We start from the raw sequence: 22,345 nt of genomic DNA, 5'->3' as shown, positions 1-22,345 counted from the left end.
GCCCGCCCCCGACTGGACCCCAGGGAAGCTTCTTCCTCCATAAAGAGGTGCAGAGCGCTCTGTGCCTCCACGCTCCCTGCGTGTGCATTCAGGGTCAAGGGCTCCCCACCTAGATGGGGACCTTGGACGAGCCCCTCGGCGGAGCTCCAGCTTCCTGGCCTGGAAGAGGGACCCTTACTCAGCCAGGGTGCTCTTGGCCTCACGGGGACACGCCTGGGGTCAACTGAGCGGTGCCCGCGGTGCAGAGCCGCTTAGAGAGGACGGGGCAGTGGGCAAGCCCAGGGCCAGCCTTGGAGGGAGGAGGCAGGAGCGGGTGAGGGCCGGCAGGACGTCCCCGGGCACGGGAGATGCCCAAGACGGACTATTCCAGGCTTTACTACTCAGAATTCCGCAACCCCACAAAACCCTGGTTTTCTTAAGGCTCCAACAACTGTGCCCAGTGGCCAGAAGCTCTGTAGGATGCCTGCTCTTTTCCCTGGCAGCATGTATACAACTGCGCCCTGCTGGAGAAGCTACTGGAATGGAAACCCTCATTTGTGGTTTTAATTTTTTATTCACATTCCATAAACCCTCTTTGCTGATTTATGAAAGGTACATCCTAGGTGTTCACGACCTTTCCAGAAAGGCGCCTTCGGAGCCAGCAGGTGCAGGAGCCCCCAGTGCAGCCGCCCAGCGGGGGTCAGTGGTGTGTGCTGCAGGTGGCTTTGTGATCCCGAAAGAAAGAAGCTAGGATTGGGCAGGGGGAGTAGTTCCCATTTAAAGTGCACAGCCCCGTGGGGGCAGGGGGCCCTGAGTTAAAAAGCGGGGGTGCTTGCTCTGCTGCGTAATCGCAGGTCAGAGAAGGGGTGGGAGAGGGAGTGTAGGAGATGGCCAGGAGTAAGGGGCGTAGAATGCCGGCCCCGTTGTCCCTTGATGCAGAAACGAACCGATAGGGCTGGCCCTCCACAGGCGGGAAGGCTTCTGCGCAGCAGTGCCATGTGCAGGAGCAGCCGAGCCTGGGCAGTCACTGGAGAAAACGCAACCCGTGGCCGACCCGGGCAAGCTCTCTCAGCACACGTTTTGCACAATGTCCCCCATTTTAAAAAACAGCCTTTGCTTAACCTCTTGCTTCTGCATCCTCTGGCGGCATCGGGCTCTTAGCTGTCCTCTCTCACCCCTGGGGGCAGGACCCGCACACCCGTCTTTGTAGCCAAACAAGTAGCACAGTGTCCTTACCAGTGGTGGCCTTAGTGTCACCCCAGTTCGAGGGGTGAGCACTGTGCAGTCACCAACCGGTTCGCTGCATCTATAAATACCTCACAAGACCCTAACAGCAATACCCTCTGCTGAGCTGCTGCAGGCAAAATGCCAAAGGCCAAGAAACATCATGACAGCCAGCGCTGGCAGTGCTGGTGGGATTTTACTTCAGGGTCACCGGCTCAGAAAGCGGTTTAGCATTAATACAATAGCAAAGCATAAGCATCAGCAAATTCTTCAACTGGCAATTCTAGTTCTAAAAATTTATCTTAAGGAGTAGGATGAATCATGGATTTCTTCTAAGACTTTGCTGCAAAGGAAGTCCAAGGTAGCCTTGGTTATACCTATGAGAAAATGGAAACCAACCTAAGTGTCCACCATTAGGGGATTTGTAAAATAAGTACTTTTCTGCAAAGGAATGCTATATGCATAGGTTATAATGACAGAATATTTCTATATTTTGAGAGAAATAAGAAAAACAAGTTATGAGACATATAACATGACCCATATTTCCTTTATGTGCATGCATACACGGATATATATATATACACAAACACACATATACACACCGAAAATCATGGAAGTTGTCTGTGATGGGATTATGAGTTACTTTAATTGTCCTCTTTTTATCAGTATGCCAGGACTACTCTAGAGTGACTGTGTATTACTTATTCAACAAGGAAGATACCTTGGCTTGCATGCTTGCTCGGCTCATTGTCAGAAGATCCAGGCAAGGGGTCCTCTCCAACTAGACGTGAGCCGCGTCCACTTTGACAATAGGTGTCTGGACTCAGATCCGTGGCTGCCGTCTTCTCGGATTCCTCAAAAGGCACTGCTCGGATTCTCGGAGATACTCTATCCTACAGAACAACTCGATCTCCTCCCTTCGTACGACTCTAAGTATCAAACTCTTTGGAAAAATTGGAAATGCTGCTAGAAAGGGTGAACTTCAATACAAGCTGATCCAACTGGCGGCTTCCCTTGTGTGGGATGGCATTCGGCAATCCCATTTGGTTATGTGTTTCCACTCAGTCTTGGTTGAGAGACTTGTGCCCTCCAAGATTTCCTAAACTTTGAAATAGTCGTGATGGGTTAAGACTCCCTTTAAGTATCCGGGTGTTTTCTGCTCTGGAACAAAGTTAAGGTCAAGGGAGGAACTACAGGAAGAACAGAAGCCAATGCTAACCAGGCAATAAGCATCTTGTGTTAGACACAGGAATCTAATCTTTAGTGGATAATATCAAAGATTTTTAAGATAATTTTTCTTTGCAATTCCCAGAGTATTTTGGGTAATCTTTTGCTTATCACCGAGAATTGGATTAATGGGGGTACATAGCAGGCATGAAAGAAATGCTTGTGGTTGACTGAGCATGCACTTCTGGTTGAAACATCAGGAAGCCAATGATATAAGATGAGATTTGAAGTAGGTTGTTAATATTTTACATGAGGCTTGGTTTGAAATCTTTGTAAATAGCTTTTTATACTGATCTCCTGGCTCATTCTAGAATGCTCTGCTACCTGGCTGAGAACTAAAGATTTTGTCCAAACCATTTTATTATTCTGCATATTTAAGAAAGAACAGCCTGAATTTTAGAATCCCCCCCCCCAATCTTTATTATAAGTCCAGCACAACTTCGCTTTGTTCAGTTATCATCTTCCTATTGCCCTAAGGTGTTCGGGGGAATTAAGGCCAGTACTTAAGCAAGTGCAGCATCTTTAGCCCCATCAGCCTGATGGCAGAAGCTTCAGCTCAGGAGCTGCTGGGCGCAGGCGTCCTGACCTCACCAGGCTCACGGCTTTTCTGAGTCTCCGTTTCCTTATCCATGAAATGAGAAGACAGTCTCTAGATGACTCATCTGTAAGGCTCCCTTCAGCTTTCACATCCTCAGAGTGAAATGATAAGGAAACCAGCATTCTGAAGAAGTTGCTGTCGTTTCTCAGAGATGCGAGGTACACAGGGGGGCTTGAGCAGCAGTGACATGACAGAGGACAGTCCTGCGGCATGAAGTGGAGGTCCCCATTCTGCAGCCTGGGGGCAAACAGAGCTCCAGGAGCTCTGTTCTTAGCAGAACGTGTGCTTCCGGGGGCCGGGCGGCAAGACGAACTCATGAAATGAAGAACACGGGCCCTGAAATGAACGCTTCTCACCAAGCCCACGCGCGCCTGCACACCTGCTCACTCCACGCAGCCCGGGATGTTCTCCAACAAGTCAGCCCTGTGATGTGGCTCTTAAGCACAGCTTTACCAGATATTGCTTAATTATTCAGTGTTTGACATACGTTTTACTCCCCCGGGTTGCACTAAGCAGCCCCACAACCCTTGGGTTTATCTCTCTCAAAGACACTGATCTTTGAGGCATCAGTTTGATGTTTTCACATGATCTCGAATATAACACAACATACACTTGCTACCCTCGGCTCTTTCTGTCCTCGGCGGGACAGTGTCCCTTCTTCTAAACGGTGCTGTCACAGACTTCATTCACTTACCACAGTCCTCAGATTCGTGCTGCTTCTGTCCCCATGACATGCCTGCTGGCAGACGCCAACCCAAGTAGGAGATCTCTAATTATAGTATTAGGCAATTAGCGCACAGGGTGCTCCAAATGGGCCAAGTTGAACAAGAAAAAGGCATTAAGCTTTTCTAGGATTCCATCAGAAATAGCTCCCCACTCCTTCTGGAAAGCATTGGATAAAAACTAGGACATTTAAAAATAATATTTTATACTTGTAAAACACGATCACCAAGGTTTCAATGAAAAGACATTGTAGAATCAATTTTCATGTCAGTTTGATGAGGGGAAGAAAGTATTAACATCATTATTTTATAGCTATAAATGTCAAAGACGTTTAGAATTTTACTGCAAGTTTGAAGTAGATGAGGAAAATGACCAAGTCCCGTTGGTTGTAGTGAATGTTGTAACTCTTTCTTTCTTTCTTTGATTTCCGTGTCCATTTTTTCATCTGTCCATCTATCGGTGCTTCCATCCAGTACCCATTAAACCCCTGCTCGTAGAAGACATCTGAGTACTAATCGACATCTATTGGGTACTTACTATGTTCAAGACACTTGTCTAAGCACTTTGCAAGCATTAACTCATTATCTTCACTGCCACCTTTTCAGGCAAGTGCTATGATTATTCTAATTTTAGAAGCAAAGCCTCAGAACTTGGTGGGAGAGTGGGGGTGGTGGAGAACAAGACACCTGGCTAGTAGAGAGCTCATTAAAGTTTCTGAGATTTTCCAGACAAGTCCTTCTCCCCCTCAGCTTCACGATAGAATCACCTGCGGGTTCAATGAAATCAGCCCATGAAACAGCATGTCTGGGGGTGGGAGCCCAGGGCAGTGTGATCGTGGTGAACAGTGGAGGGGGAGATCTGCTGGTCTAGGCAGAGAATATACTCCCAAGTATCTGTGGAGAAAGAGCGAGCTGAAGGGACCCATCCCCAGTCCCAGGTGGTGCTCCTGACTCCCAGCCCAGGGGTCCTGCCCCCAGCCCAAATCACGGCCAAGAACATCCGCAGATCATCAGGCAACACTGACGAGAGAGCCCCACTGGCTCCCCTGAGGACCAACAGAAGCTGGCTAGACTCAGAAGGACAAGATGTTCTGATGTGGTGAGATGGTGACACTCGAGATGACGGCAGACTTGTCAGGAAAACCTAAGAGTCCAAGATGTAAAGCCAGAGAACATGTGATACAGGATATAACGAATGTGAGGTGCACCTCCCGAAAGGGCCATCAGAATTCCGAGAGTGAGAGGTAACTCTGGAAGACATCACTTGTGGAGAGACAAGGCTCACCAAAATGTACACTTGAAATTACAAGTGTTTTAAAAGACAAAGAATGACATTTCATGATCTTTCAATAACAGTTCAATTAATCCTGTCAGGCATGCACATAAGTTATTTAGTCCTACTTTTACCGGGAATGATTTAGTAGAATTCAGGAAGAGTTTATGGCCCTTACACAATTAATCAAAATGTAGATGCGGTCATTTTACCCATGGAAAGATTAGGTCAATTGGAGAAAAAAATCCAATTAACAGTGAAGCCAGATGACTTCTTATTCATAAGCTCATGTGGCTTTCAAAATACTCTCAGGCCGAGTTAGATAATCTTTAAACTGGCATAGTGGTAATATTGACTGTGCCTACATGGAAGTATCATAAAATGCAAAGACAGTTCTCAAAAGTGTATTCTGAGAACAGGAAAGACCTATTTTCCAATGAGCCAGCCCACAGCCACCGCTCCTTCCCGCCTGCCTCCGTGTGTGTCTGCAGAACCTGGATGTCGCTCGCCTCTGACGCTGTCCGCGTCTGGGCTTGACCTTTACTTATCTAGGTACACTGTACCAGACGGGACGCTCTCAGAAACGCCCACTATGGTGCACGGACGAGGGTTCAAATCTAGGCTCTACCCCTGACCAGCAGGATGATCTTGGACAAGTTACTTAGTGCCGCGTGTTTCATCCTCTGGATTCCGTCCCCTTCCCTGAATTTCCTCAGCCCTGTCCACACTCTATTTGGACTTCGTGCCCTATCATCCTTTCCCTTTCTGATCACCCTCTGGTCACAATGTGTCCATGTTCTCCAGAGAAACAGAACCAATGGAATATATATATATGAATTGGTTGGCTCACATATCCATGGGGCTTGGCAAGTCTGAGTTCCACACGGCAGGTTCTAAGTTGGAAATTCAATGAAGGTAACGTTGAATTCCCCAGAAGTTGGAAACTCTGGTGAAGGAGCCATTGAATTTCCCAGGAAAAGCAGGCTGGCTGAAATAGAGATAGAGGTCCTTCTTTCTTTTTATTTTATTTTATTTTTTTCATTGTATCTTTTTGAAGATAGATGGGTCACAAAAAATGTTACATTAAAAAATATAAGGGAAGCGGACTTGGCCCGGTGGTTAGGGCATCTGCCTACCACATAGGAGGTCTGTGGTTCAAACCCTGGGCCTCCTTGACCCGTGTGGAGCTGGCCCATGCACAGTGCTGATGCGTGCAAGGAGTGTCCTGCCATGCAGGGGTGTCCCCCGCGTAGGGGAGCCCCACGTGCAAGGAATGCGCCCCGTAAGGATAGCCGCCCAGTGCGAAAGAAAGTGCAGCCTGCCCAAGAATGGCGCCGCACACACAGAAAGCTGACACAGCAAGATGACGCAACAAAAAGAAACACAGATTCCTGTGCCGCTGACAACAACAGAAGCGGACAAAGAACACACAGCAAATAGACACAGGGAACAGACAACTGGTGTGGGGGAGAAGGGGAGAGAAATAAATAAATAAATAAATCTTTTAAAAAATATATATATATATAAGAGGTTCCCATACACCCCACACCCATTCCACCCCACTCCTCCCACATCAACAACCTCTTTCATCATCGTGGCACAAGGTTCTTTTTAACTGCTCTAAATCCTTCGTTCTGGCTGTAAGGCCTCCCACTGATTGGATGTCTCCTCTCGATGCTGAAGGCGATGGCCTGTTGATTATAAATGCAATCAGCTGTAGATGCAATCAAGTGACTAGTGATTTAAATCCATCTATGAAATACCCTCACAGTAACAATCAGGCCAGTGCTTGCTTGAGGAAAACAATGGGGCACCATAGATTGGCCGAGTTGTCTCATGAAACTAACCATCACAACAAATATGATCATTTCACTTCCATGCTTAAAACTCCTGATTATAGAATTGAGCGCCAGCTTCTAAGAAGGTCCAGCAAGGCCCTACATAAGCCTGCATCCTGCCTGCCCCTCCAGCCACATTCCACAAACCATTCCCCCTTGCACGGTTGTCTCCTCTGTGCTCCTCCACATCTCCGTGCACATGGACATGCTACCTTACCTGCCCAGGATGATTCCCTCCTCCTCCTTCCCCCAGTCATCAGTAATCACCTAACACCTGGATAAGATGTCACCTCCAGCAGGAAGCCTTCCGGATCCTTCTGAGTAAACCTGATCCTCCCTCCCTTGTTGTTTATTTTATAATCCATTGTTTCCCTTCTGCATTATAATTATTTGCTTGTATATCTTATATTCAAGGGTAGGGATTGTATCTTGCTTGTCACGTTTTTTTAGCACATAGTATGGAAACTTGCCCTGAGTAGGAACTCAACACGTATTGGTTGAATTAAATTGCTTTAATGGTAATAAAGACTTTTAAATTCTTTGACTTAAAAGAGTTTGCACAACAGGTGTGCTTCTGACATCAAATTTTTGTATAATAATTTTAGTTCATCTGATATACATATTGTCAATATAAGAACTTGTAAAGTTAATCCACAGCTGTATTAGTCAGGGTTCTCTAAGGAAACATAACTGAGAAGAGAGATCTGTAAATATTAGGAGATTTTATAAAATTGTCTCATGTGACTGTAGGGGTGCAAAGTCCAAATTCCATAGAGCAGGTTGTGAGGCTGGAATTCCAATGAAGGTCCTTGATGAATTCCCCAGAAGGAGCTGGTGGGTTAAAGTAGAGATGAAAATCCTTCCTTCTGACTGCTGAAACCATCACTTCTCCTTGCAAGACCTTCAGCTGAGTGAATGAGACCCCTCTCATTGCCGAAGGCTACCTCCTCAGCTGATTGTAGATGAAACCAGCCATAGAGGCAATCAAAATACTAATGATTTAAGTCCACCTCTCATTGCCGATGGCTACCTCCTCAGTTGATTGAGGATGAAACCAGCCATAGAGGCAATCAACTTACTATTGATTTAAGTCCACCTCCCCCTGCTGAAGGCTACCTCCTCAGCTGACTGTAGATAAAACCAGCCATAGATACAATTAACTTACTAATGATTTAAGTCCACAAAATGTCCTCATAGTAACAATTAGGTTAGTGCTTGCTTGACCAAACAATCAGGCACCATTACCTGGCCAAGGTGACACATGACCCTAACCATCAAAACAATCCAAACTTGCTTTTGTATAAACCCACATTTTATGTATTTTAATCAAGTGTTTTCCAAGCTATGAAGTCAACAAATACCTGTGGGGTACACTCTATGTGCTATGCACCCTGCCAGGCACAGTGCTGTGGGGTACAGGCCACCATTGCCATCTTCAAGGTGCTCAGTGAGAAACACAGACAGGTCAACAAGTGGTCACAAGTGGGGAGTGAGTCATGCCCTGATGAAGGTGAATACAGACTTGCCTCCAAGATCTTTGTCTTGGGGATCTGAGAGGATGCAGCAAGTTTAAAAACATTAGAGAGTATATACTTGTTTGATAGAATAGTTCATTTTGATAGTTTCCCCCCTGGATCCACATGAGAGATGACACGTACACACAGCAACACCCTAAGAGCAGACCAAGGTCAACACAATTTTGAGGGTAGAAGGACACCATGATAACTAAAAATGACCATGGCTATAAACAAAACTAACAAGTCAACCACTAAGTATTGGTGGATGTAGGCCATGGAGTCCAGTAATTCCCTGTATGATGGCCGAGAGCTTACCCTTTCTGTCCCATTCAAGAAAGCACTCTCAAATGCAAATAAACAAAAGTGATAGTATTATCGGGAAAATCTCACACACACTTAAGATTATTTTAAAGGAAATAATCCAACAACCTTAAAACTTTAGCTATTAAGAGTAACAAACTCCTTGTGACACAATTTAGAACCAATTAGAACACACAGGCCCATCATGCTACTTAGTGTTTTGGTGAAAACCACACTTCCTGATTGTGTATTTAGTCTTGCACAAACCTGATTTCTATAGTCTTTTTAGGAATACACCTATGCACACTGTAAATAAGAGAAAGCTTGGTCCTTTAGGGAACTGGCAAAAACACAAATTTTTTTTTTAAAGATTGATTTATTTATTTACTTCTCTCCCCTTCACCTCCCACCCTGATTGTCTGGTCTCTGCGTCTATTTGCTGCATCTTCTTTGTCTGCTTCTGTTGTTGTAAGTGGCACGGGAATCTGTGTTTCTTTTTGTTTAGTCATCTTGTTGTGTCAGCTCTCCATGTGTGGGGCGCCATTCCTGGGCAGGCTGCACTTTCTTTTGCGCTGGGCGACTCTCCTTATGGGGTGCATTCCTTGCACGTGGGGCTCCCCTACGCGGGGGATACCCCTGCGTGGCAGGACACTCCTTGCACGCATCAGCACTGCGCATGGGCCAACTCCACGTGGGTCAAGGAAGCCTGGAGTTTGAACTGCGGACCTCCCATGTGGTAGACGGACGCCCTAACCACTGGGCCAAGTCCACTGCCCCAAAAACACACGTTAACTGGTGTCACCAGCAGAGGGTAAGAGTATAGCTGCCCTCTCTCTTTTGGTAAATTTGACTTTTAGAAGCAGGAATCTGTCTACCATTCTATGCCGAAGTCCCCTAAATTCAGGTCTTCTTTATCAGTGCTGAAGCTTACCACATTTTCTTTTATTTCCCTAAGAGAGTACTAGTGATTGATTGGCCAAGGTGTGGTGATAATGTAATACACACACTAAAATATAAGTGAAAATAACCATATCACTCAGGACATAGCTGATATGAGCAAGCTAAGGCCATGGGTATTTTACTTTATCTGTAAGGAATATCAGTCCCACAACTAGTACCATTATTCTCAAAGGGCAGAATGGACACACATGTGGCTTATTTTTCACGAAGACCTTTTAAGTCTTTGCGCTATCTAAAAAGCCATTGCCTTATAAAGATAAAAAATTTGGTTTAAAAGCAATAGAAAAGACATGCATACTAGTGAGATAGCACAATAATCCTAGAACTCAGATATAAGATGTGAGAGTCCTAGAATGCTAGAAGCTTGGTCAACAAATTGTGATTTACTGAACTCTTCCCCACTGCACGTGTTCACAGGACAGCATGCTGCAGAAGGACTTGAGGGATTACATGGGTCTAATCTCTTAGAAACTTTCATGTAACTAGAGCTCCATACAGTCAGTTTGCCTTGATTATTGAACTAGCTTTGTTTCCTGAGACACCCAAGCGTGTCTGAGACTATTTTGGATGTTATTCATTTAATATGGCTGCCAGAGAGTTTAGAGTTAATTTCTAACACTTAATTATGACCACTAGATTATCATTATACTTCTTAAATCAAAGAAAACCTATGAAACTATTGTTGCTAGATGTTTAATTGCCTCCTTAATTTTATTTGGCCCCATTATAAGTATTTCATTAAAGTTTACATAATCTATAACATTCTATAGCTACCACTAAATACATCCTAAATGTTTCTGAAACATTGAATGTTAAAAAGAATATATAAAAAGAATAAATATATATCCTAAAATGAGGCAGGAGGCCTTGGCCCTACGGCTGTTTCTTGGCCCTAACACTGGTTGTGTGTTCTTGAGCAAGCTATTGATTTTTCATCCCTCTCTTGATCTATCTTTAAAAGCAGATTAAATTATTTCTCTTAACCAATAGTGTTCTGAAAATAAAGAATCATTTTATTTTTATAGGTTTCTCTTATAAATAGTTTAAATTCCTTGAGGAAAAGGACCATTCCTTTTATTCCTCCACTCTAGATTATCTTATTACTAATATTTGTTGACTTTTGGCAACTTGGATAAGAATGAGAGCCGATGGTGCTGCGTCTCTACAGAACAAGGCTATGCCTGAAATTCTGTAGCATCAAATCTTGAAACAAAGGGATGTTTTGTTGATGCCAGGTTTATTTTAGAGATTCTCCATAGCTATTTATGTTATTTGTGCCTCATTTTCTCTCCATCAACGCAGCCAAGTCTGGTTTCCACATATGTTAAACGCCAACTTGAAAGGGTCATCATCTTAGTATCAGACCTATAAACAGTATGGAGCTAACTTTTAGGGGGGAAATGGAGTGGTGGATGAGTATCCTTCTCCATCTCACAGAGCTTAGCTTTCTGGTGAATTTGAACACTTTAAAAATCAAGCCATTTGGCTCTGCCTTTTCTGAGGTCGTTTAATAGAATTACACAGAAATTCATGTGTCTGGCTTTTTTCCTAAGCCAGATAAGGATTTTATTTCAATTCAAATTCATGAACAAGATGATTTTAGAACTATTATCTCATTGTGGAAGGAATAGAAAGGGAGAGGGAGGTAGCAAAATAATTTTATCCTTTTCCCTAAACTGCTCCAGTGACATATGTCATACCACCCATGTAAAATTGAACGTTCACCCTTGAACCAGATTTAGAGTTTACTTTTGGTGAATTAAGTCCACGCACACTGACATAAACGCAGAAAGGGGTCCAGCTTTGGAGAGAAAGAGGAGTCAGGCACCCTTTCCCTCTTCTGACAGAATGAACGTTGTCCCTCTTCCTGGCACCGCAGCTCCAGTTTTTGTCTAAGGGGACACCTCCCACCCCCAGTCTCTGTATAACAGATGGACAGAGAACGGCCCCAAAGTCTCGCGGGTCATTTCCACTTCTGTTCAGTGGCGGATTTAGTTCCGAGGAGCCTTGATTATCCTTGATTAAACCGTCATCCCCCTTTCCCCACTGGTTGCGCGTTGGGCCAGGCAGGGCAGTGTTGGGCAGACACGGGCAGGGACTTGCCGTCCTGGAGCTTACCTTCGGGTGGAGGGAGGAGGCGTTAATCGGGTAAGCAGGCATGTAAAAGAGACTCAATGTGATCGTCGCTCCAGGGTGGGAGCCGGGTTCAGTGAGACCATCGCCACCAGCGTCGACCTGGTTTAGGAGGTCAGCGGAGGCTTCTGGGAGAAGTGATGGGGGCGCTGAGATTTTGGAGACCACAGTCCCTTATCAGGAGATCCAGCGGCCGAGGCCTAACGCCGTCTTCTCTCCTCTCAGCCATTTTACTTCTGAGATCCAGGTAATTGAAGGGAAAGAGTCTGCAGGGTCATAGTGGAGTAGAAAATGTCCTCACTATCCAAAGCCCCAGAACTCTTTACCCAATGTGCTTGCTGCAAAAAGTGGCAAGGCCGTGAAACCGTGTCGCGCGCACTCGTGTGCAGGCCCCTTTAGCTGCCACGTCTCCGTGTTTGCTCTTAGACGACGTCCAAGCTGCCCCCTGGGTTCAGGGCGATTCTGCTGCATCTCCTGAATGCACGGAGGCGGGGGGAGCTGGCTGGCCCCTCACACCCAGGCGCACTCCTGCTGAGCCGAAATAACCCTTTGTCCACGGGCTCCATTCGCACGGGACGAGCTGCTTAATGACAGGGGGACCCCTTAGGGTTTTTTTTTTTCAGTTAATTTTTAAATTTTCATTATATTTGAGACACACAAAATAGAAAATATGAGCTGATATACATACAAAGAAAAATAAAGTGAACCTAGCACCCATGGTAAGAGCCAGAACACCACTGAGTCTTCCCGTGTCTTCTGCCCATCCCATGTCCCCACCTCACCTCTGAAGATAATCACTATCTCGTGATTAGTGTTCATCATTGCCTTTCTTTTAAAAAACTAATTCTTGGTTCCCTAAAAAATCTATTACGTAGTTCCACTTGTTTTTGAACTTTATACAGTTGATCATACCATGTGGAGACTCCTGTGCTGGAGAACTCTGGCACATGTGCATTAGGAGTCATATTAAAAAAAATAAAATTAAAAAAATAAAAATAAAAAATGGAGCCATATAGATGGATACTCACTGCAGCATTGTTCATTACAGTGAAGAACTAGAAACAGCCCAAATACCTGAAATAGGAGAATGAGTAAATAAATCGTGATGCAGTCACACAATGGACTGTTACATGTTGTACAGCAATGAAAATGAATGAATAGAGCCTACGTGCATCAGGGTAGGGAATGCTGGAAACAGTGCTGAGTACAAACAGGACCTAGCAGAAGTCCCTTAGGCTTTTTACCCCCCCCTCCACCTGGAGGGGTCTGACTTTGTTTAACCGTGTGTACAGTACCGTTGCTTAAGCAATGTGGTGTCCACGGGTGAGTCAGCACCGACAGGAGAGAAGCAAATGGTTTGTTAGAAAGGGAGACGGGGAAATGTGTCCTCTCCTTTGCGACACACGGCAGAGGCCAGCAGTGGCCGACCTTTCCGGGGTGCGTCTCCAAGGATCGGCGGCACCTGCTGCAGCCTCAGGCCCGAGGGTGGAAGGTGGCAGAGCAGGGGCGCTGGACAGTGGCCCTTCTGAGCCCGGGGCAGGGGGCCTTGGCCGCCACCAGGTGGCGCTGTTTCTGCGGGTCCTTAGGCAGAGCCATCGCGGCATCACAACCGCTGCTTTGTTGAAAAGTCAGAGTAAGAAATAATAGCTTATTATTATGGGCTTGTTATGTTCCCAGCAACGTACTAAGTGTTTTATCTCCTCTTATGTTCACATCGACCCAGTAAATTAGGCAAAATGATTGCTCACTTTCTGGATGTGAGAGAAAGGGATGTGGAAAGTAGTTATACAATCACATTACATGCCAGACACTGAGCTAAGGGTTTTTTGGGTATGAAGTTGTGTAACTTTCAGTGACCCTCCACTGCAGATTTTAGCGTAGTCCTCATTTTAAGAGGAAAAGAGGTCAGGTGACGTGCTCAAGGTCACAGCTGGCCAGCCGTGGAAGCAGAGTCTGAACCAGCTGGATCTAATCCCGGAGCCTGTGCCTCTATACACACCTTCCTACCTTCCTTTAAGCTAGGAAAGAAAAGGCGTCAATATATAAACATTTTTTTCTGTCCGGCTTGGGCATTAGCAACTCTTTGAGTGTGAATCTATGCTCTCTCTGCAAATAATTTTTTTTTTTTTACTAATGGTCATAGGAGGGGAATAAAACAATGATCAAAAAGAGAGTGATTCTGGTAAGCAGCCAGTTGGTAAAGCTGTTATCTTGAAAATTAACCCACAACATTTCTTGTGCTTTCAAATCAATTTCTTCCAAAATAAAACCCTCCGTTCTTTAATAGAATGGCTTCTTAAAATTCATCTCTTCTACAAAAGGTGAACATGTTGGGTTTGTTTCATTTAAAAAATCAGGTTGATACAAAAGCTGGACTCTTGTTCTTGTCCAAGTGAGCAATCCCAAACAAATTTCCCACTAAGTGCCACCGTGGCTCTCTTAGTACCACCTCCAATGATAATGGCTTCTCTAATGGGGTATTTTGGGCCAGTATTCTTTATTTTTTTTTAATTTTTAAATTTATTTCTCTCTACTCCCCCCGCCCCGCCCCAGTTGTCTGCTCTCTGTGTCCATTTGCTGTGTGATCTTCTGTGACTGCTTCTGTCTTTATCAGAGGCACTGGGAATCTGTGTTTCTTTTTGTTGTGTCTTGTTGTGTCAGTTCTCCGTGTGTGTGGCACCATTTTTGGGCAGGTTGCACTTTTTTTGCACTGGGCCGCTCTCCATATGGGGCACACTTCTTGCACGTGGGGTTCCCCTACGCGGGGGACACCACTGCATGGCATGGCACTTACTTGCACACATCAGCGCTGCACATGGGCCAGCTCCATATGGGTCAAGGAGGTCTGGGGTTTGAACCACGGACCTCCCATGTGGTAGGCGGTCGCCCTATCCATTGGGCCAAGTCCGCTTCCCTGAGCCAGTATTCTTAAATCCATTCATTATGACTCAAAGTCACACAATCCATGGATTCTGAAGTTTGTTTTGTTTTCGTTTTTGTGTCTACTGCCCCAAGGCCAATCACCCTAATTCCCTGGCATTTGTTCAATCATGGTGAGCCCTTACAGAGCACCATGTTCATGGTAAGAGAAGTTTTTCAGTGGCAAAAGGGAGCTAATGTGTAGCTTCAGATCTTGGAGAGGGTGTTGTGGAATGGTAATAAGGCAACAAAAGACACTGACCCACTGAGGCTCGGGAAATGCCAATTTTGATAGAAACACCCATTTTCAAAATGTCACTCTTCTCAGATATTCCTTATTTGACTAAAATGTCTCCTGGAGTTAAATTCTTAGCAGGGGCTAGCTGTACAGCTACATTGCAGGTGCCTGTTAAGGAAGCAAAGAAACCACAGGCCAAAAAATCACCCTGAAAGCTAGCCCCTACCTATACCCAGCCCAAGAAATCTAGTCTTCCAGATCATCTACTATAACAAGCTAGTTCTCACCAGCTGTCCAGCAAGACAGATGGACAACACAGATGACAACCAGATAACAAAGAGGAGGAATAAGAAAATGCTCCTTGCCTTTGCTTTAAAATGGCACTCCCCTACTTGAGCCCTTCCACTGTTTTTTTTAAAATTTTTTAATTTATTTCTCTCCTCTTCCCCCCACCCCCCACCCCAGTTGTCTGCTCTGTGTTCATTCGCTGTGTGTTCTTCTGTGTCTGCTTCTATCCTTATCAGCGGCACAGGAATCTGTGTCTCTTTTTGTTGCGTCATCTTGCTGTGTCAGCTCTCCGTGTGTGCAGCACCATTCCTGGGCAGGCTGCACTTTCTTTCGCGCTGGGCGGCTCTCCTTACGGGGCACACTCCTTGCGCGTGGGGCTCCCCTACACAGGGGACACCCCTGCATGGCACAGCACTCCTTGCGCGCATCAGCACTGTGCGTGGGCCAGCTCATCACACGGGTCAGAAGAATTACCCATTTGTTAGTGACAATTCTAGTTCATTGGCATTTGCTACTCCTTAGATTCCTTACAGATGACACTGTTCCTTTAAAACAAGCCTGTAAATGTAGACTATTATTGTGATCCAGCATAAAAAGGATGTTTTATTTAAAAGGGTTTGTATTTCTTAGCAGCGCAATGAAGGAAGTTAGGCATTGCAAATTCTGAGGTGAAGGAGAACACTTCTCTAGCTAAGAACAGTTTCTATGGAAGAACTCTCTGGTAGCCTCTGAAGACCTGTTCTGAGAGAACAGAGGAGCTAATAGCTCTCCTCCCATTTTCCCTTTCTGAGGAGCAGAACTTTCTCTCATCTTCTTTGTGCTTCAGATGTAGGAGCAGATGGGGGTAAGCTACATGAGACCAGTGCTTGCAGCCTTCTGGAAAAAAAGAGAAGGCAGGTCTACACGCCATTCTGAATCTCCTCCAGGGCAGGTACTTTGCCATTCTACCAGGATATAGTTACATTTCTTTCTTTTTGGCAGACCATTCCCTTGATCGATAGGATGGCCAAATCAAAGAAGGGAATTCTTGCCAATGGACAAGCTAATACCCTTCTTCCAAAGTATATGAAATACATGTGTAATTTTTAATACAATGGCAGCCACAATATGGTTTCCTCCTCAGTTACTTTGACATTGAGTCTCTGGGCTGTTACTTTTAACACGGTGTTTTAGTTTCCTCGTTGCTCAAAGCAAATACCATGAAATGGGTTGGCGTAAACAATGGGAATTTATTTGCTACTGTTTTGTGACCAGGAAAATGTCCACATCAAGGCATCGTCAAGGCAAGGCTTTCTTCCCAAAGACCGGCTGCTGGCCATCATTGGCTCCTCTGCCACACAGCAAGGCAGACGGTGGCACCTGCTGGTCTCTCCCTTCTCTTCCAGGTTCCATTGATTTCAACGTCTTGCTTCTGTGGCTTTCTCTCTGTGTGTGAATTTCATCCTCTTCTAAAGGACTCCAGCAGTAGGATAAGACCCATCCTGACTGAGGTCAGTCACACCTTAGCTGAAGGAGCCTCCTTAAAATGTCTTACTTACAATTGGGCATGCCCCAGGAATGGAAAAACTTTAAAAACATGTATTTTGGGGGGTGCATACAACTTCAGAATACCACATATGGGTAAGAACAAGAAACGCCTAGGTAAAAATGTGAGCTTCTGTGAGTGTGATCTCAGCGAATTGAACTTCTGGTAGAATAGCTTTGTGTGGGCAGGAAACAGATGTTTGTGGCTGGCGAAGACTTTTCTTCCTGCAAAGGAGGACTTCACAGGGTATCTGGCATATGCTATTCTGAATATCATGGGTACTGAATAGTTTATGGGCTATATTGCCTTAGAGAAAAATAGTGGTTTTTTGTGGGGGTCATCATGAATGACCATGCCAACTAAGTCAAAGCATGCGCTGGAGGTCAGAAAACTGTTTTTGATTTAAATACTTGCATGTGTTGCATTTGGACACTAGTTCTCTTCATGGATTTTTGACAAGTAAGCCAAAGGCTAAGACCTGTGCCTCTTGCCATCCTCAAGATCCTCCACCGAGCAGGGCTGGCCCAACCTGCTGCTCGGTTGCCTGCTCTTTCCTGCTAGCGCCCCCTCCACACAATCCCCTGCAAATGAAGATGTATCCTCTGTCCCTTTTGGCAGACAAATGCTTCCCAAGTGGTGGCCTTGCTTGCTTGTTTAAGCCTTGTGTGGAATAGGCTCACACTCAGAACCTCGTACAGCCTTCCCAAGCTCCCACCAAGGAGCCTCTTGCAACTAAATGGAGAGTAAAGCTTCCAAGGCTAGCACCCAACCTTCTTTCCACTTACTGCCTCCTAACTATACTGAATCCATTGCTTCTATAGTGTAAATGTGAATTTGAGTGTTTAAAAACGTGTTGTATCTTGTCTTGCCGATATATAGTTTTCATGTTATGAAATGATTCGTTGGAACTGGTGATAACATTCCAGGTGTACAGAAGACAATAACATGGAAGAGTACAAATGGACAAGGGGTACTTTGAAGTTAAAATGCATAATTTTAGGGGAGAGGACATAGCTCAGTGGTTGAGCACCTGCTTCCCATGTACAAGGTCCTGGGTTCAATCCCTGGTACCTCTTTAAAAAAAAAAGTACTGTTTCAGTTAGTAGCATATCTGGCAGTTACCTCTATGACACCAGATATTGTGTAAACACCTTTAATTCTTGATTGAAGAATTATCTTGAATAAGGTGTCCTGAATAAGATATCTTGAATAAGGCAGTGTCTTTGACTCTGATATGAAAGAAGGAGAACTTGACTCACCCTATCCCCATCATCTCTGCTTACCCGCTATCCCAGTTTTTTTATAGCGTTTGGTGGTTAGTTTCATAAGTTTAAGTAACACATGTAAGCTTCACTCCTTCGATTCGTCAACTCTACACAGTATCTCTCGACTCTTTGTAAGACATGGGCATTTTTGATGCCTGCACTTCTGCCATTTTTCTATTCCTTCTCTTGTCACCCCAGGTTCTGAAACCTTTATTGTTACTTTTCTGTGTTTAAACTGCCCAGATCAGATCACTAGTCACTTAGATTTTCTACCCTTTTCCTCTTTCTCTGTACTTCAGGAGATTTCCACAAGTGTCAATTACAGTGCTTCTGAATTTTTCATTTTGACAATCATAATTTTTAATCACCAAGAAATGTCCTTTTATATGATTGATCCTTTTTCTTTACAGCCTATGGTTTGTTTTCTGGTTTCAATGTCTTCCTGTATTTCTCTGAGGATATGAACAAGAAATTCTAAAGTCTCCCTTCTACTTCTTGAGTTTCTCTGGAGTTGGTTGTTCCACTTATTCAGCTTGGCCTTGTCAATGGGCATGAATGTACCTCTTGACTCTCTGCCGATTCTTTGTGGCCCCAGCCTGCCGGCGAGTGAAGCATGGGGTGGTGAGGACGTGGAGTCGGAGGTCCTCAATGCTGGGAAGGGCGCCGCAGCAGGAGCTGGCGCCCCAGGGTGGGCCTCCTGGAGGGAAAGCCAGCAGAGCGTGGCAGGAGTCTTAAACACGTCTTAGGCTGTGACTGACCTGTCAAAACTCCTGAAAGAGAACTCGAGTCCAGATTCAGCACATGCCGATCAGACTGAAGAGGAGAGAAAACTTAGGGCACGATCCCAGTAATCCAGGTGTGAGGCAGTCAAGGGTCTGAAAAGTTGAAGGACGAGCCAACCGGTGAGCAAGGTGGGCGCCAGAGAGATTGAGGAAAGCTATGCGGACTTGGTAACTCAAGTCGAGATGATCCCGAGGCTTTCGAAAAGATGTATTCTGAGGTAGTTCAGGCTTACAAAAGGGGCTTAAAATACTGTTGCCTACACCAGACCCTCACATGCATAAAAGGAAATTTTACCAGGATAATCGAAACCCTTTGAACACTCCGCAGAGGTGCACGTTCTTCCTACCTTAGGCAGGGTTTCTTTGAAGGCCTCCTCTCTGCAGAGCCCCGAGCCAGGTAGGATGGATGTGGTAGAACCTAGAACCCTCAGCCCTCCGGAGGAGACATGGGGTTCAGGAGAAGGACAACTCCCTTGGCACCTACAGAAATTAGAACGGAAAAACTGTTTTGGAAGGTCTTGATGTGCTTCGTGTTACCCAGGATTGGGACTTGAAGTGGCGACTGAAATGTTCATATTTAGCTACAGCTCCAGAAATCAGTCCAGGAAATGTTTAGAATATCACACTTCTCTTAACAATCCTGTTTAAGAAGTTCAGAGTCATTACTATGGGTCAGGCACTTTGCGGGGCACAGATATTTACTGAGTCTCAACGACGTGCCGCGCGCTGTGGCTGCCGCTCTCTAGGGTGTGGGACCCACGGGCCGGGATGGGCCTGCTGCTGCGTGCGGGAGGACACCCAGGACATGGGCCAAAACAGACCCTCTGCTGGGGGACTAGGGCTCAGGGAGAGCTCCCCAAGGAAGTGGCCTAGGACCTGAGTGGGGGAAAAACACACATCGAGCAGTAAGATTCAGCTTGCACCCTGCATGATCTTCGGACATACCAGGGACGTAGCCATAAACAGAAACAACAGGACATGCCACGGTGATTTCCCCACGGGGCAAAGGAGTTTTTATCTTTTTAACGCTTTTTCAATTCCTCAATGTTATACTAATTTTTTTTGTGGACCATATATTTTTTTCTACCTTTGTTTTCCTGTTATTTAGAGTTGTTTTTCTTTTTTCTTGTTGTAAAAAGCAAAAAATTGCATTCATCATATCTTAAGGCTGTCCAGCAGCTTAATTATAATATTTCTCCAATTTGAATTAACTGATTTTAAAAGTCTACAGCATAGCTATAATCCCACGGTTCATTTTTCTTCCACTTCTATTTCTTACATCCCACACTTTTCTTTCTCTTGTGTTCCTTTCCCACCCCTACTCACTACTTTTTTTTCTTTCTGGCATACAAATTCATGTAAATTTGTGTAGAAGGGAAATAAACTTTCTCATTTCTTTTATGCCTGAAAATAGCTCTATCTTACTCTTAAATTTAATAGGATTCCTGGGTATTATATTTCAGACTTGAAATTATTTCCTCCCTGAATTGGAGGCTGTTATTTAGCTATCTTCTCGCATAAAATGCACTTGACAATAAATCTGATGCCAATCAGATTCTCATTTCTAGGTAAGAAACTTGGTTTTTTGTTCATTTGCTTTTGTCTCATGAAGATCTTACCATAATATTTTTATGTACAAATTACTTATGAGATATGTGTGGAAAAGCAATTAACTATACATTATAGGGTGGAAATCAGTGGAATGGGCCCTTTGAGAATTTCTAGGAGATAACGGTCATCGATGACAGAGACCAACAAGAGCAAAGTATATGGTGGGGTGGGGTGGGCAGTCCTTCACTTTATTCTGAGGACTGGCCACTTAACTGTACCTGTGGTATCCTATAATTTCTTAGAAAAATGCAGTATTGAAATTCCATTATGATTCCAAACTTAACATTGTTATCAAATAATAAGTTACTAGCATATGCAATTATGATACCAATGCATATATAAAATAATCTACATGAAAGTGCCTTCTACGTGACACAGTGCTCATGTAGCTGTACTTTTGCCATCACTGTAAAAGCAACAGTGACGTGATTAGTTAAATGGTCTCAGGCATGGAATTTTGTCGAGTGTTTTGAAATCCTATGTAACATCTTTCAGATGGTTCTCTCTGCTCTTTGTCCTTCAAAGAGCCATGGTAAACCAGAAGCTGTGGGTTCTTTTTACAAACACTGGTTGTCCTTGCCCCAGTGCCATGCTTGCCTGAGGATTTGCTTGCATGTTCTGGGAGAAACTCTGGCCCCAGTGCTGGTTCTCTGGCTGAAAGGCCCAGGCTGCTTGAGTTTGCTCATCATGTGGAAGAACTTCCCAACTTGCCCACAACAGACTAGAAGAGTGTTTTTACATAAACTTTGTTTATGTAGTTTTACTTAAAACTATGCTTATTCAATTTATAGGATAGTTGTTTATTCTGAGTCATATCCTTTCAATTTTTTGGTTCAAGAATATTCTTTTATGAATTACAGTATCAGTAAATGACAGTTTTTGAAATGTCGTTATTGGACATTGTTTTCATACCTTAATTTTAACTTTCCACCTTATTTGAATATTCTGTGTTTCCTAAGACACTGAGGAAATGAACTGATATGACAGGATGAATCAGGGGACATAGAATTACATTCCCAGCTGGGCAACCAACTAGAAGAATTTGCTTATTCTAGTTCTTAGTTTTAAAGTCTGGAAAATAAGGGAATGAGCAATAAAAGGTAAGGTATTTTTAATTAATAAAATTCAATGGAAAGAATACACATTGAGAAGGTATACCTGTATGCATGTGTGCAGGTACACATATACACTTATGCATACATACATAGAGACATACACATACATGCACATGCCCACATGGATACATGTAGTTTGAAGTTATCTGTACCCAGAAAAGCAGGTTCTTGATCTAATCCCTTCCTGTGGCTATGAACTAGGATGAGTTGAATCCTCTTACTGGAGTCCTTTATAAATGGGATGAATACAGAGGGAGAGAGAAAGCCACAGAAGCAAGCAGCTGAAAGCTGTGAAACCCAGAAGAGCAGGGAGAGACCAGCAGATGCTGCCAGGTGCCCTGCCATGTGGCAGAAGAGCCAAGCATCATGAGCAGCAGGCCTTTGGGAAGAAAACATCACCTCGATGATGCCTTGGTTTAGACATTTCTCACAGCCTCAAAACTGTAGCTCATAGATTCCTATTGTTAAACCAACCCAACTTATGGTCTCTGCTTTCAGCAGCCTAGAAAACTAAAGCAATGCACAACATTGGATTTTATGGGAATTTATTATTTTGCTAGTATCAGTAATTCTGAAAACTTCATGGAAGATTAGTACATCAGGGAGTGAATTTATTTTAAAAAAACAAAACTTGGAAATCTAAGGAAAGTTTCAGACTATTGCCAGTATTTGAAAGGTGAAAAGAAATTGGACTACAAGCTATGATTGGAAATTTTTTATGAGTACCAATTTGCTGATGGGCTAATAAGCATTTACATTTGCTGATCTTGTCATTAGCTGCCTAATTACTCAATTTGTGCATGCAAATTGATGCAGGTGCAAATCTGCATG

Source organism: Dasypus novemcinctus, chromosome 15 (genome assembly GCF_030445035.2).
Source record: "Dasypus novemcinctus isolate mDasNov1 chromosome 15, mDasNov1.1.hap2, whole genome shotgun sequence".
NCBI lineage: Eukaryota > Metazoa > Chordata > Mammalia > Cingulata > Dasypodidae > Dasypus > Dasypus novemcinctus.
The sequence above is the reverse complement of the archived record's forward strand: the minus strand, read 5'-3'. Positions refer to the sequence as shown.